The sequence below is a fragment of the Ceratotherium simum genome, unplaced genomic scaffold (genome assembly GCF_057802395.1).
Source record: "Ceratotherium simum simum isolate JZ-2026a unplaced genomic scaffold, ASM5780239v1 HiC_scaffold_43, whole genome shotgun sequence".
Taxonomy (NCBI): domain Eukaryota; kingdom Metazoa; phylum Chordata; class Mammalia; order Perissodactyla; family Rhinocerotidae; genus Ceratotherium; species Ceratotherium simum.
This window is the reverse complement of record NW_028261259.1, coordinates 8032866-8046693: the sequence shown is the minus strand read 5'-3', so window position 1 is coordinate 8046693 and position 13828 is coordinate 8032866. Positions and strand designations below refer to the sequence as shown.

Below are 13828 nucleotides of genomic sequence, written 5' to 3'. Positions count from 1 at the left end.
GGCCAAAGGAGGGTTGGCTGTGCTCAGGACAGCCATGCCAGGGACAGGGAAATGCACAGAGACAGGAAGCAGATCAGTGCTTGTCAGGGGGTGGGGGAGTGGATATGGGGGCATGGCTGCTTCATGGGTACAGGGGTTCTGGTGGGGTGAAGCAATGATCTGGAACTAGATAACGGTGACGGTACACAGCATAGAAGATGTAGTTAATGGCCGGCCCTGAATTGTACAACTTTAAGTGATGAAAACATTAAACTTTATTGAATCTACATTTGAACACATAAAACATAAAAAAAAATCACAAAACATAGAAAAGGGAAAAGACATCCTGCCCTCACAGGCAAGGTGAAGGACAACTCTAGGGTGGAGCTGGAGCCGTCCGGGCCTTAGTTGCTGGCGATGAGGGCGGTGCTGCAGCTGCTCTACGCTGGAGCCACTGCTGTGGCTGACGCTGGAGATCCCACCAGCTCTGGCTGTGCAACTGGCCCAGGAGCTGGACCTGATGTGGGGCTGGAGCTCGTTCTGTCTCAGGCGATGGTGCCTGACCTGCTTCTAGAATTGGCTCCGGTCCTGAGACTGACTCTAGCTCTGCATTGTTGACAGATTTGGTGCGGGAGCTAGTGATGGAAATGGCTGCTGCTCTGGAGCTGGTCAAGTGTGGGAGCTGGAGGGAGCTCTAGTTCTGGAGCTGGCTGCAACTGAGCTCTAGAGCTGGCGCCAGAGCTGTCACTAGTCCACAGCTGGAGCAGGATCTGGTGCTATGTGGCTCTAACTTTGTAGTTTGAGGTAACTCTGGCTCTGCTGCTGGTGACTGAGCCTTCTCTAGCTCCACAGCTGGTAAACAACGTGTCCTGACCTTTAGATGGGGTCAGTGACATCACCAACCCATCATGAGCTGTCCATCAGATGGTGGGAGCACTCCAGCAAATAGCATCTATTACATTAGTGTTATTTCATCTGAGTTCCAGTTACATATTTATTTTAAATATACTTAGAAGGAGAATAGGATAACAGAAACCATTTACTCTTTGCTGAGATTTAACAGAGCACACCTTATTGATGTCATTTTTTAAGAAATATTACACAGTGGAAGACACCATTCTCCTTCCTCTCTCTTTCCTGCCCAGAGGTAACTACCGTCTTGACGTTAATACATGTATTCCGTACACATTGTCTTTTGCAAAAAGACAATCGTCCCAAATTTGCTGAGGTTTTTGTTATAAGTGGCCATCAAAGATATGCGTCCTAGTGGATACTGTTAAAAACTCTGTCCTTTCAAAGTAAAGACAATAGTTCAACAGTTAGTTGAGAAGGTACCTGCTTTGTAGATATGGTTTTTAAAAGAGAGGTTTGAAAATGTCTCCATTATGTTACCATTGACCCTCCTTATTTGGAATAGTTATGTTCTGTCAATTCTTTGCTGACACTGCATGAGCAAGAATGAACCAGTGCTCCCAGGGGAAGGACAAGGTGAGGTTTCTGCAGCCTCTGGTCATGACATGTTTGGGAACCTCTCAATGCACAACCTTGTCTTATGTGTGTCTCTTGAAAGACACCTTATTTCATATAGATTGTTGATTCATTAGTTGAACTCTCAGCCAACAGCACTATCTATAACTCATGCCTGAAGGAAGCTCATCTAACACAAGCATTTTCTACGAAAGGCCCATCACAGGCTCCTTGTGCTTACGAACAGTACACAACACTTCAGCACTACGTTTGAGGGCCATTCTAAAGAGCAAAAGCACCAAGGAGAAGCACAAAAGGTGAGAAACGTAGCATTCCATAGATTAGAAAAAGGACAGTTGTCGACGTGAGAATTAAAACAAGAGTTTTAATACTGTAATAGCAAAAACTAGAAACAACCCAAATGTGCACCAAAAGAAGAACGGTCAAAGGAGATGTCGTTTACTCATACTAACATGTAACAGTGAAAAAGAATGGCATAGGTCCAAGCAAATTGTTACAAAAGTATCTCCAATGTAGTTTTGAGTGAAAAGAGGAGGTTGCAGAACCAGGTCCATGCCTCACAGGAACAGGTCTGCCTGAGGTTTGATCTCCAAGCAGCTCTATCAGGCCTAATGCCAACTGCTGTGAAAAAGGAAACAAAAATTCTGTTTCTGGAATGTGCTATTTGCCTAAAGAAAATCTTGCAAGCATGTGGCTGGTAGGTTCATCTAAAAGGACAGAGAGCTGAGACTTTCCTGAGCTTACAGAATAGGATTTATGAGTTCTTTCATTCCCTGATTCCTAAGGAATATTTTTAAGTAAATGTCTGCTTGTGTGACAACATTTCACGTGAGACTCGCTTGCATTATAACCTGGTAATGAGGTTGTGGGGCTTAGCTAACCATTACCAAGGCAAAGTTTTGCTGGCTCTCCTCTCTACCAAAAGCAACCGAAAAGTTGGGCAGGACTATTTTGGGTTAGCTGGTGGTATTTGGGCTGGTTTGCAGCACACACACCCAAGAAGTCTCTCAACTCTGGGCCTCTGTACTTGAGGTAGCCTCTGCCTAGAACCTCTACCCAGGATGTGTAAATGGCTCACTCTTCATTTATCATGCCTTGGCTCAAATGTCCTCTGAGAGGTGGACACCAAGACAGGATTAAACGGGCAAGGATTTTATGAGGGGAAATGCTTCTGTAACAGAAAATGGGGTGGGGGAGCCTGGCAAAGTGGGAGAGCCATCAGGCCATGATGTAAGTCTGACTCTAAATGAGGGGGAGATAGAGGGAAGGATGGGTCCAAGTGTCCTACACTGCTGTATAGTCTAAGGAAGGCTTAGGAATGCCACTGGGGAGTCCTTGAGCACAAGCAGATCAGCAGAGGAGTCCATGCCTCCCAGGAACAGGTCTGCCTGAGTGTCTATCCTTGCCTCACTCACTGATTCGGAGCAGTCCAAGGGAAGCACGACCTCAGTGCAAACAGAGGATAGATCTCATAGCCCAGCAGACTACTGACTTCATAGCTTTGGTTAATTACGTTTGCTGCAGGTGGAGGCCTTCGAGGAGCAGTCTCCTGGATACCATATCTTATGTTTTCCCAGTTTTCCCTGATCACTCTCTGCAAAACAGCCCCACAGAACAGTAAAACATCAACCACATTTCAGACTGGATACAAGGCACATTCCAGGACAACAAAGTAATCTGAACTGGTGTTGGGAGTAGATTAAAACTGGATTACTTCTAGGGATCAAGCAATATCAAGAGAAAGAGAGAGAAGGAAGCAAGGGAGGGAAGACAGAGGGCGTTGGCCCTCAGCATTTGGCGCTAGTATTTGGGCATGCCCATCAGGGATCATAACCGGCTGCAAGACATCCTACGACAAGCCATAAAGTCAAAACACCTCATTCATTTACAAAAATGCATTTCATGTATTGACTTTTTTTTAACCCGTCCCCTCATTTCAGACAGGAGATCCAGAAAAGGGAGACAACTACTCAGTAGCAGAACCAGGACTAGAACCCAGGGCCCCAGACTCCTGGTCATTCATTCAGGAGGGCACCCCTTGTTCCTGGCCGCCTGCCGACCTGTAGGAGGACAACATTGGTGAGGACAACCTGAAGGAACTGAAGTTCTTGCCTTCACAGAAGTTCAAAGGAGGTGCTTGAGCTGGATCTTAGAAGATGACTAGGAGTTTGCCAGACATCTGAAGGGCATTGGAGGCAGTGTGTGCAAAGTAGGGAGGCCTGAAACAGCGCTGGGATCAGAAGGCACAAGTGGAGCCCTCTGCTCAAGTGGATGAAGCGCTGAGGAGCGAGGTGAGCCCGGGAGGAGGATGCACTGTGGAAGACAACGGGAAATGCCTGCGGGGGGTTTTGGCAGCGAACGCCAAGAGGAAGAGCTACCCTCTAGCTCACTGTGGCTGGAGCAGGGACTGAGTGGCCTAGTGGCTGATGGGGGCGGGGAACGCCCACGACGAGGCCAGAGGAGAGATGACGACGGACAGTGGCAAAGGGACTACACAGGGCAGGGGAAGGACTTACCTGGAGATGCGCGGAGGGCGCCACCCCTCCAGCGTTTCCCAGGCTGAAGCCAAGAAGCAAAGGGCCTCGCGACAGGAAAGCGCCCTGTGCCCGCCTGAGCCGGGCAGATGCTCGGGAAACGTGCGCTGCGCGGGGAGGGGACTGCGCTCAGGCGGAGCTGGAGCTCAGAGGAATGTCGCGCACCAGGTGGCCGGGCCAGGACCAGGGCCCCATCCACCACACTGAGAATCACAGGTCCCCGGCTCCGCCCAGTCCAGCCACGCCCCCTGGCTGCGCCACTGGGGGCCCTCAGCCCCTCTGCCTTCAGCCAATAGGAAACGTGGTGGCAGGCGCATTCGCCGGGGCGTGGGGTCAGGGGTCACACAAGTAGGCCTCGCCTGGTGGCCTGAAGGCGTGAAGCGGCGAGGGCCCAGCTGGGGCGCCCGCTGGGCTGCCCCAGGCCGGGGCGAGGGCTCTGAACGGCGGCCGTGTGCTCGCGGAGCCGGCAGGAGGCGGCGGAGGCCGGGGGCGCGCCCGTGGGTCGGTAGGTTGACGAGCGCGGCCCGCACCGACCGCATCCACGTGGGGGGCTGCAGCCTTTCGGGGCGCAGGGCGCCCCCCCCTTCGTGCTGCCCAGCTCCGGGCCGAGCCCCGCGCCGGCTCGCGGCCGCGCCGCCGGGTCGAGCCGCTGCCATCCCGCCTGGAGCTGGAGCGGAAGGAGCGGGCGGCCCCTCCCGCCGCCGCCCCTCCCCGTGCCCTCGGCCTCTTGGAGAAGCTGCGGCGCTGGAGGGTGAGATTCCGGGAGGGCGCCCCTCGAGCGCCCGCAGGCACGGGAGGGGGACGCGACAGGGGCGCTGCCCGCCTTGATGGAGGCGCGGAAACGGCGGGGTTGTGGCGGCCCGCGGTATCCGCACCTCCCCGGGGGGTCGGGGTTGTCCCCGCAGATCAGGGAGCAGAGGGAGGCTCAGACAGGTCAAGGGACAGGCCCCAGGCCCCACAGCTGGTAGGGGGAGGTACAGTGGGATCCACACTCGGGCGGTCGGCCCCGGAAGTTCTGATGTTAGGACAGCCGGCTGCAAAAGCTCCGGGACCTTGCGGGCCGGCTGGAGTCGGTGGACCAGTGGGAAAGGAAGCCTTAATTGGAGCAGGTACAGGGATGAGCAAGGAGGAGCAGAGGTCTGCACACACTAGGCCATTTGCACAGGCGGTGTCTGCCTTGACTCGGGTTTGAAAAGATGGCAGCAGAGGGCGACCTGCGGTGGCTTCTCTTGGAGCCAACAGTCAGAAGAGCAAAACGAGGTGCTTGGGATAGGTTCTTGTTGGGGATGCTTGTGGGAATCTCGATGCGGGGTGAAAAAGCAGCAGATTGGACCAGTTTGGCTTCTGACTTGTGTGTCAAGGGTACCAAGTGATCTTGAACTGAAAAGGGGAGAGCAAGAGAAACGGGGCATTGACGCTCCAGAGGAATGACAAGTTGCGTTGTTTTTTCCTGAATATTGAGTTGTACGAGTTATTTGTGTGTGCTGGATAGAGGTCCTTGATCATATACATGATATGTGCAGATATTTTCTGCCAGTCCACGGCTTTTCTTTTGATCTTCTTAAGTGTCCTTTGAAGAGGCAAATGGTTAAATTTTAGTGAAATTCAGTTGATGCCTTTTTCTGCTGTGGCTTGTGTTTTTGGTATGTGTAAGAAGTCTTTGCCTAACCCAAGATCACAAAGATAGTTTTCCTATGTTTTCTTGTAGGAGCTTCATAGTTTTAGTTCTTCTGTGTAGGTCTATGAGCCAGCCATTTGAGCTGGTATTTGTGTATGGTGTGGGGTAGGGGCCTTTTTACGTGTGGATATCCCATTGTCCTAGGATCATTAGTTGAAAGACTAGCCTTTCCTTATTGAATTGTTTGGCACCTTTGTCCAAGTCAGCTGCCTGTAAACAGTCAGGGTTTATTTCTGAACTGTCAGTTCTGTTCCGTTGATCTAGATGTCTAACCGTGTGCTGAAATTATGCTCTCTTGATTACTGTGGCTTTATAATAAGTTTTGAAATTGGGAAATGTAAGTCCTCCAGCTTGTTCTTGTTTTTAAAAATTGTTTTGTCTATTCTGAGTCTTTTGATTTTCCACATAAATGTTAGGATTAGCTTGTCAGTTTTTGCAGAAGTACTTGCTGGGATTTTGGTAGGGATTATGTTGAATTTGTAGATTGATTGGGGCACAAATGCCCTCTAAAAATTCTTTTGTCTTACAATCCATGAACGTGGAATCTCTCATTTAAGTAGGTCTTTAATTTCTCTCAAGTATGTTTTGCAGTTTTCAGTATACAAGTCTTGCATTTCTTTTGTTACGGTTATTCCTAAGCATTTTATCCTTTTTGATGGTATTTTGAATAGAATTGTATTCTCAACTTAATTCTTGGAGCGTTCCTTGCTAGTATATAGAAATACCTTTGGTTTTTGTATGTTGACCTTCTATCTTTTGACTTTGCTGAACTTGTGTATTAGTTTTATATGTTGTTGTGTATTCCTTAGGATTTTCTGCATACAGGATGGTGTTGTCTGGTTGTCTGTGAATCAAGACAGTTTCACGTCTTCATTTCCAATTTGGATGCCTTTGTTTCTTTCTCTGGCCTAATTGCACTGGGTAGAGCCTTCAGTACAGTGTCGAAGTGAAGTGCTGTGCTTGTCCTGTTCCTGATCTTAGGGAGACAGCCTTCAGTCTTTGACCATTGCGGGTGATGCGAGCTGTAAGGTTTTCACAGATGCCTTTCCTCAAGTTGAGGAAGTTCCCTTCTTGTCCTACCTTATGCGGAGTTTCTTTTCTTTTTTAAAACCCTGAATAGGGACTAGATTCTGTCAAATGCTTTTTGTATATCTGTTGAGGTGATCATGTGATGTTTGTCCTTTATTCTGTGAATAGGGATATTACGTTAGTTGATTGTTGGATATTAAACCAGCTTGCATTCCTGGGAGAAATTCCTCTTCTTCTCGGACAATAATCCTTTTTCCACTGGGTTCGTTTTGCTAACATCTTATTGAGGGTTTTTTCCTTGTGATGTCTTGGACTGGTTTTGGTATCAGGATATTCCTGGCACCCTAGAATGAGTTTCTGGAAAAGTTTGTGAAGAAGTGGTATTATTCCCTAGGTAAATGTTGGGTTAATTTACCAGTGAAGTAAGTTATCTGGGTCTGGACTTTCCTTGGCAAGAAGAGCTTGTTTTATTACTAATTTAGTTTTTTTAAGCTCGTTATAGGTATGTTAAAATTTCGATTTCTTCTTGAGTCGGCTTGGGTAATGTGTTTCTTTCCAGGAATGTGTGTTTTCTTGTTAGTTATCTAATTTGTTGGCATAAAGTTGTTTCTAGTATTCACTTAGGATCTCCCAGAGTTCTGTAGGTTGGTAGCGATCTTCTCTCTTTAGTTCCCGATTTTGGTAATTTGTATTTTCTCTTTTTCCCTTGGTCAGTCTAGCTGAAGAATTGTCAACGTTATTAATGTTTCGAGAGAACCAAATTTTGGTTGAATTGATTTTCACTATTGATTTTCTGATTTCTGTTTGATTGATTTCTAGTCGTATTTTTAGTATTTCCCTTCTTTGCTTGCTTTTGGTTTAGTTTGCTCTTTCTAGTTTCTTAAGGTGGAAGGTTTGGCTATTGTTGAGGTCTTTTTTCTTTTGTCATGTAGGTATTGAAAGCTACATTACAAGCTTTAAACTAAAGTTTAAAGCTAAAATTATAATTTTGTCTCTAGGCACTATTTAGCTACAGCCCATCAATTCGGATATGTTGTATTTCTTCTGTCTTCATTTACCGTCAAGTAGTTTTCAGGTTTTTTGGAATTTCTTCTTTGACCCTGGAATTATTTAGAAGTGTTTACTTCCCAAATATTGATGGTTTTCCTAATTTCTTTATTTGTGGATTTCCAATTTCATTCTGTTGTGGTTAGAGAACATATTTTAATTTCAGTCCTTTTAAATGTATTGAGACTTTCTTTTTTCGCCTAGCCTATGGTCTGTCCTGGAGAATGTTCCGTGTGTGTTCTAAAAGGATGTGTATCCTGCTGTTGTTTGGGTGCAGCGTTCTAGAGGTGTCAGGTAAATTTGGTTGATAGTTTCTGGGTTAATCTATATTGTTTGCTCCTACTATTATGCACCACCCAGGCAGCTTGAATGTTCTTTATTAGCCTCTCATTGTTTTCAACAGACACCCCGGGAGGAAAGGCTGTTTGCTCTGGGTGATATCTGCATCAGGTCAGAAAAATAGAGCCTTGTTAATGGGGTCTTGCAGGGCACCACCAGACAGATGAAATGCGAGTTCTCTGGGAGTGGGGCTTTGCAGTTGTTCCAATCCTTTTCTGCCTCCCCCCGTGGCGCCCAGATTGCTGATTTCCACTGAAATTGTGAGCTGTTGGTGTTGAGGGCTCCTGCAGAGCTGAGGAGAGGTGGATGGGAATAGGTCAGATTAAAATGCCACCAAGCTTGCTGTTCTGACTGAGAGTCAGCTGCTTTCCTGGAGTAAACCTCCCCCAGATTGCTTGAAGTCTTTGGTTCTTTGTCAGAGTTTTGAAAAGTGGATTCTGACAGTTTCCCCGTGTTTTTGTTGCTCCACTGTTTTCACTGACGTTGCTCAATCCATGTCCTTTGAATGTAGTTACTGACGTGGTCGGATCACATCTGCCGTTTTGCTCTTTGTTTCTTTATGTCATTTTTATCTCTCTGCTCTTCCTTTGAGGCCCTCTTTTGTGGTTAATAGGTATTTTTCTAGCGGACCTTTTAAATTCCTTTGTTTGGTGTTTTACTATATTTTTTTTGTTTGTTTAGTAGTTGCTCTTGGGATTAAAATATGTGTCCTAATTTATCACAATCTACTTCAGGTTAATAGTGACCTAATCCTGAGGAAACTAACTTTGTTCCAACATTGCTGCATTTCCTCCTCTCGCGTTTGTGTGGTTGTTGTGATATATACCACATCTTTATACACTTTAAGTCCGACAAAGCAATTTAGGATCATTATTTTATGCAGTTGTCTTTTAATCTCTTAAGGGATGAAGATAGTCAAAATATATTTGTGCAGTGTTTTATATTTACCTTTATAATCACTCTCGCTGATGTTCTTCATTTCTTCTTGTCACTGTTAGTGACCATCTGCTGTCATTTCCCTTCAGCCTGAAGGACTTCTTAAGACAGGTCTGCTAGCAGTGACTTCTCTCAGTCTTTGGTTGGGAATGTCTTTATTCCATCTTCAATTTTTTTTAAGTATGTTTTTGTGGGATATAGAATTAATGCTTGGTTGACAATTTCTGTCTTTCAGCACTTTGAAAATGTCATTCTACTGGTTTCTGGTCTCCACAGTTTCAGAAGAGAACTGAGTCGTTAATCTGATTGTTGTTGCCTTGTACTTGATGAGTCCAATTTCAGTACAGGTCTCACTTTCTTATTTCTTTGCATGTCTTGTATTTTTTTTGTTAAAAACTGGAATTTTTGATGATATAACAACTCTGGATTGTGGTATTTTTCCCCCTGTGTTTTTTTTTTCTTTTCAATTTTTGGGGGCTTAAGCTATAGCCTCAGCCTCCTCTGCTATGCATGGCTACTGATGTCTTTGCTCAGGTTTCCTTTTGTCTCCGTCCCTTTAGTTTTTTTAGCCTGGCTGCTTGAGGGTTTCCCCCTGTCTCCATACCTTTGTGGTCAGGCAATGATTTGGGCAGAGGTTGTGCTCAAACACCTTGAGCTTCTAAGGTTTCTACCCTCTACCTTTGGTTCTGTGGGTAGGTTGGAACCACATCAAAATTCAGCCTGTTTTCCAATCTCCTCATCTTTACTTTCCACTGGTGCTCAGGTCTCCTCTGTCCATCCGTGCTGTTTCCCAGGTGGCGTGGGTGTGTGCAGAGCCTTCTGTGGCTCTCTCCTTTCTAGGATCTTCCCATGAAATTTCTGGCTGGTCTGCCTCTCCTCTTGCCCCCAATCAGGATTGCAGTCAGGCTCCTCGAGTTGTGCATTTTCCCTGTTTGTTTCCTACTAGTTTGCTGCTGGGCCTGAGTTTGCATCCTCCAGTTTCAGCACCCAATTTAAGTCTGTCCTTTCTGACAACAAAGCTGAAGGTTTTCATGGCCAGCCCTGCCCTGTTCAAACTTCTGTGCTAACTGAGCTGGGGTGGACGAACAGCACATGACAGGAAGTCTGGAGACTCCACCTGTTCTTACCTGTAGTTCTCGCAGTCTTCTGTGAATAATTCCTCAGTTTATTGGCCTTTCATTGATTTCCCAGGCCGTGAAGTGGTGTTTTTTAAATAATTTTGTCCATTTTTGTAGTTCTTTATTGGTGAGAGCTTCACTAAGTTCTTCACTCCACCATAGTTGGAAGTGCTCTGCTGGCACATTATTATAACACACATTACTGAATGCTGACTCTGTGTCAGGTGTTGTTCGAAGCCTTTTCCCATACTAGCAGATTTAATAACACAGTAGGTGGTCACCAAGTATTTGTTGAATGTTGAATCAACAGCTACCACAAGCAATGAGAGAAAGCATAGAGTGCTGTGCATCCTCTGTGGACTCGCTTCTTTTCTGTTTCCTGCCGTGTGGTCAGGGGCTGGCTCCTGCCTCCCCAGTGGGTCGTTTCTGTGGACCCAAGCCGTTCCCAAAGGCCAGGGAACTGAGCTTTTTGACTCACACAGGGGTGCATGTGTATATGTCCCCTGTGAATGTGAGGAGAGAAAATATCACAGGGCAAAAGGAGGGATGTGTCACTATGGGATGACTTGATTAAACAAGTCACCAACAAGTCAAGTGTAAAGGAAATACTTAGCTAGCTTTCTTCCAGAAATGCTGGAATTAAAAAAAATTATTTTCCTTTGTTTTTTGCACAGGAAGTGTCACCCTGAGCTAACACATGTGCCAGTCTTCCTCTATTTCCTATGTGGGTCGCCGCCCCAGCATGGCCACTGACAAGTGGTGTAGGTCTGTGCCAGAGAACTGATCCCAGGCCACCAAAGCAGAGCACACCAAACTTAACCACTGGGAAGTAGACCACTGGACCGCCCCCGCCCCCAAAATTCTTCATCTTTGTTCACTATTAGTGGTCAGCTGGCGTTTTCCTCAGGAGTAGATTTACGTGTAGTCTCTGAGATTGACTCCGGAGGCCTGTGATGAACTGTAAACCGCTAAGAGACAGTGGGGGCTCATGTGGGTGACCATAGAATTTGTCATCCAGTTTGTTCGAGAGTGAACGTTGGGACATCAGGTGTAAACTAGGCCTATCCCAGGCCACACGGGAAGGTGCTCACTCTGGGTTTTATGCGAAGGGGGTTAATTCTAAAGCCAGGCTGCCTTTGATTGGCTTCAGCCCCACCTAATCCTCAGTTTCCTCACGCGGCCAGTGAAGGTGAGGATTGAGAACATCACTCACATGTGGGTGAAACACCCCACAAAGCCACTGGGCTGTGAATGTGTCACGTTCGATGTAGCTGTGGTATGAATGCTTCTTCATGGCAGGGGTTTGAGAATGTCACAGTGCAGCATGAGGCTCACGAGTGTGCATTCTGGAACCAGACAGCCTCCACTTATTAGCTGTGTGACTGTGTCGGGAAAGTTATTTAATCTCTAGGAGCCTCGATTTTCTCCTCTACCGGATACTCCTCCTGTTACCACCAGTAATGATAGTGAGTATATGCCGTCGCTCTTACACGTTAAGTCAGGTTCTATTCACTGTAGGGGCTTTAGCTCTATTAACTCATTTAGTCCTCACAACAACCCAATAAGAGAGATATTATTCTCAACTCCAATTCACATAGAGGGAAACAGACACAGAGAGGTCAAGCAGTCCATCTCAGGTCGCACAGCTGGTCAGAGTCTGCCAGCTGTAGAACCCATGGTCTTTCCAAGATTCAAACTAAGGTAATCTTCAATTTAACTGCTCTGTGAGACTGTGTCTTCGTGAACGGAGAGGATCTGATACCTAGACCCTTGGGTGAGTGTGAAGATGAAATGGGACAGTACATCTCAAACACTTAGCACATAGGAAACGTTCCTTAAGTGTTTGCTGCTGTGTTAATAATGTGTGTTCTTGGAGTGGGTGAACAAGCTGCCATTTATTGCTGGAAACACTGGACGTCCCAGGTCAGTGAATGCTTTATGGGAACTCTTTTTCAGATTTCACCTGCTGCCTGTGGCCATGGATTCACACTGCTGTCCTCTAAAACCAAGGATGGGACGAAAGTTTGGGGGATGGAACTCAACAGAGATTCCCGGCTTGGCTTTCACAGGAGCCAGGAAGAGAAAAGTGAAGCTCTCCCCTTGGCTTTCTCTGCTGTGATTGGCTGAGGAAGCTCCCTCTGACTTTCAAGAATCTGATGACATCAACCAAACCATAACAACAACAAGGATGGAGTCTTGAAAGGCATGTTGTTCGAAACCATCTGGGCTAGATTATTTTTCAGCCCGTTTGGTAAAGGTCATTTGCTGCTAAGTAGGGGTGTTGTTTTTTGGCCCCAGAGTGATGACCTTTGTTTCCTCGCTTGAGATAGCCTGAGACACTTTACAGTGCCTAGAATGTGGTTTGGGGAAGAAATTCAATGAAAGCCTTAAGATGGAGGCTTTATTCCAATTATTTGAAACTGGATTGTAAAAATGTTAGAAATTATTTATGATATTTTAACAAATAGACATTAGTCAATGAATAGTATGAGGACAATAAGAAGCATTTTTTAAAATAAAGTGGAATTACCCAGAAGTACATACTGGGCAAATCTTTCTTGTCATTTTTTTCGTCTTCCCTCATTTGTATGCAAGTATCTTTTTATATAATTTTGATCACAGTGTATATTTTGTGTTCTGCCTTCTTTCAGTTAATTTTATATCAGAATTCTTTTACAGTTAGTATTGAAGTCTTGATTGGCTGTATGATGCCACATGACGTTTCTTTTTACCTTTTGTTAGGAACGATTGTAGACATACACAGAAGTGGCTGGAATAGGATAATGCACCCCGTGGGCCGTCGCCAGCTTCTGCCATCATCAGCACATGACGGTCTTGTTTTACTCATTTCCCCCACCTTCCCCCTCGGCAAATTGGGAACAATCGTCAGATTATTGATTTCATTTATGAATATTTCAATCCCTATCTAAAAAATAAGGACCCCCAAAAAAGTAAATACATCATCACACCTAAAAATAATTAACAACATAAACCCTGAATATCAAATATGTAGTCAGCATTCAAACTGCCTTTTGTCACCAAACTGTCAATAGATTTTTATTTTAAATTTAAAAATTTATTTGAATCAAGGGCCAGAGAAAGTCTAGGCGTGGCAACTGGTTGATAAGACTTTTATAGTCTTTTAAGTCTGTTTTAATCTTTTCTCCTTGATATTTATTTAATGAAGTCACGTTGTTTATGCTACAGAATTTTCCAGTCTGCAATTTGTTGAATGCATCCCTGTGGTGCCGTTTGACATGATCCTCTGTCCTCTGTATTTCCTGCCAATTGGTAGTTGGACCTAGAGCCAGATTCCCTTTCGATGTTATGTATTTACTGCTTCCCAGGCCCTTAGGGGTCTATGCAGATAGTAATGGGGGATGTGAATCAGTTTTCAGTATTTTAAAGTACCTCATGTTTTCAGCTACTAATATAAGCTAACAACATCGTCCATTTTCTTTGATTTTGCCTAGAATCACATCATCTCATTGAGATAAACCAGATATTTCATGCAGGCAAAAAGTTGTCTGGAAATTATATCATTCACTGATGACTACGAATGGGCAAGTGTATTATTACAGCAGTCATAATGCCATTTATTTGGTAGACGAGATCTTTTGAAAGATGGGGATCATAGGAGAAAGTAGGGGATCCTTAGTAAGGAGTATGTTGAGAACCAG

At 45.5% G+C, this 13828-nt stretch overlaps 1 long non-coding RNA gene across 8 annotated transcripts; it reads left to right on the top strand.

The window, feature by feature from the left end:
- Window positions 1–4264: 4264 nt before the first annotated feature.
- LOC147911524 (uncharacterized) lies at window positions 4265–12774 on the top strand. 8 transcript variants are annotated; one of them, XR_015551024.1, is made up of 3 exons: window positions 4783–5110; window positions 10823–10909; window positions 12105–12774. It is a non-coding gene; the product is annotated as an uncharacterized LOC147911524 (long non-coding RNA). The 8 variants fall into 8 exon arrangements; XR_015551025.1 differs by lacking the exon at window positions 4783–5110 and adding an exon at window positions 5119–5261; XR_015551020.1 differs by lacking the exons at window positions 4783–5110; window positions 10823–10909 and adding an exon at window positions 4265–4506.
- The last annotated feature ends 1054 nt before the right edge of the window (window positions 12775–13828 follow it).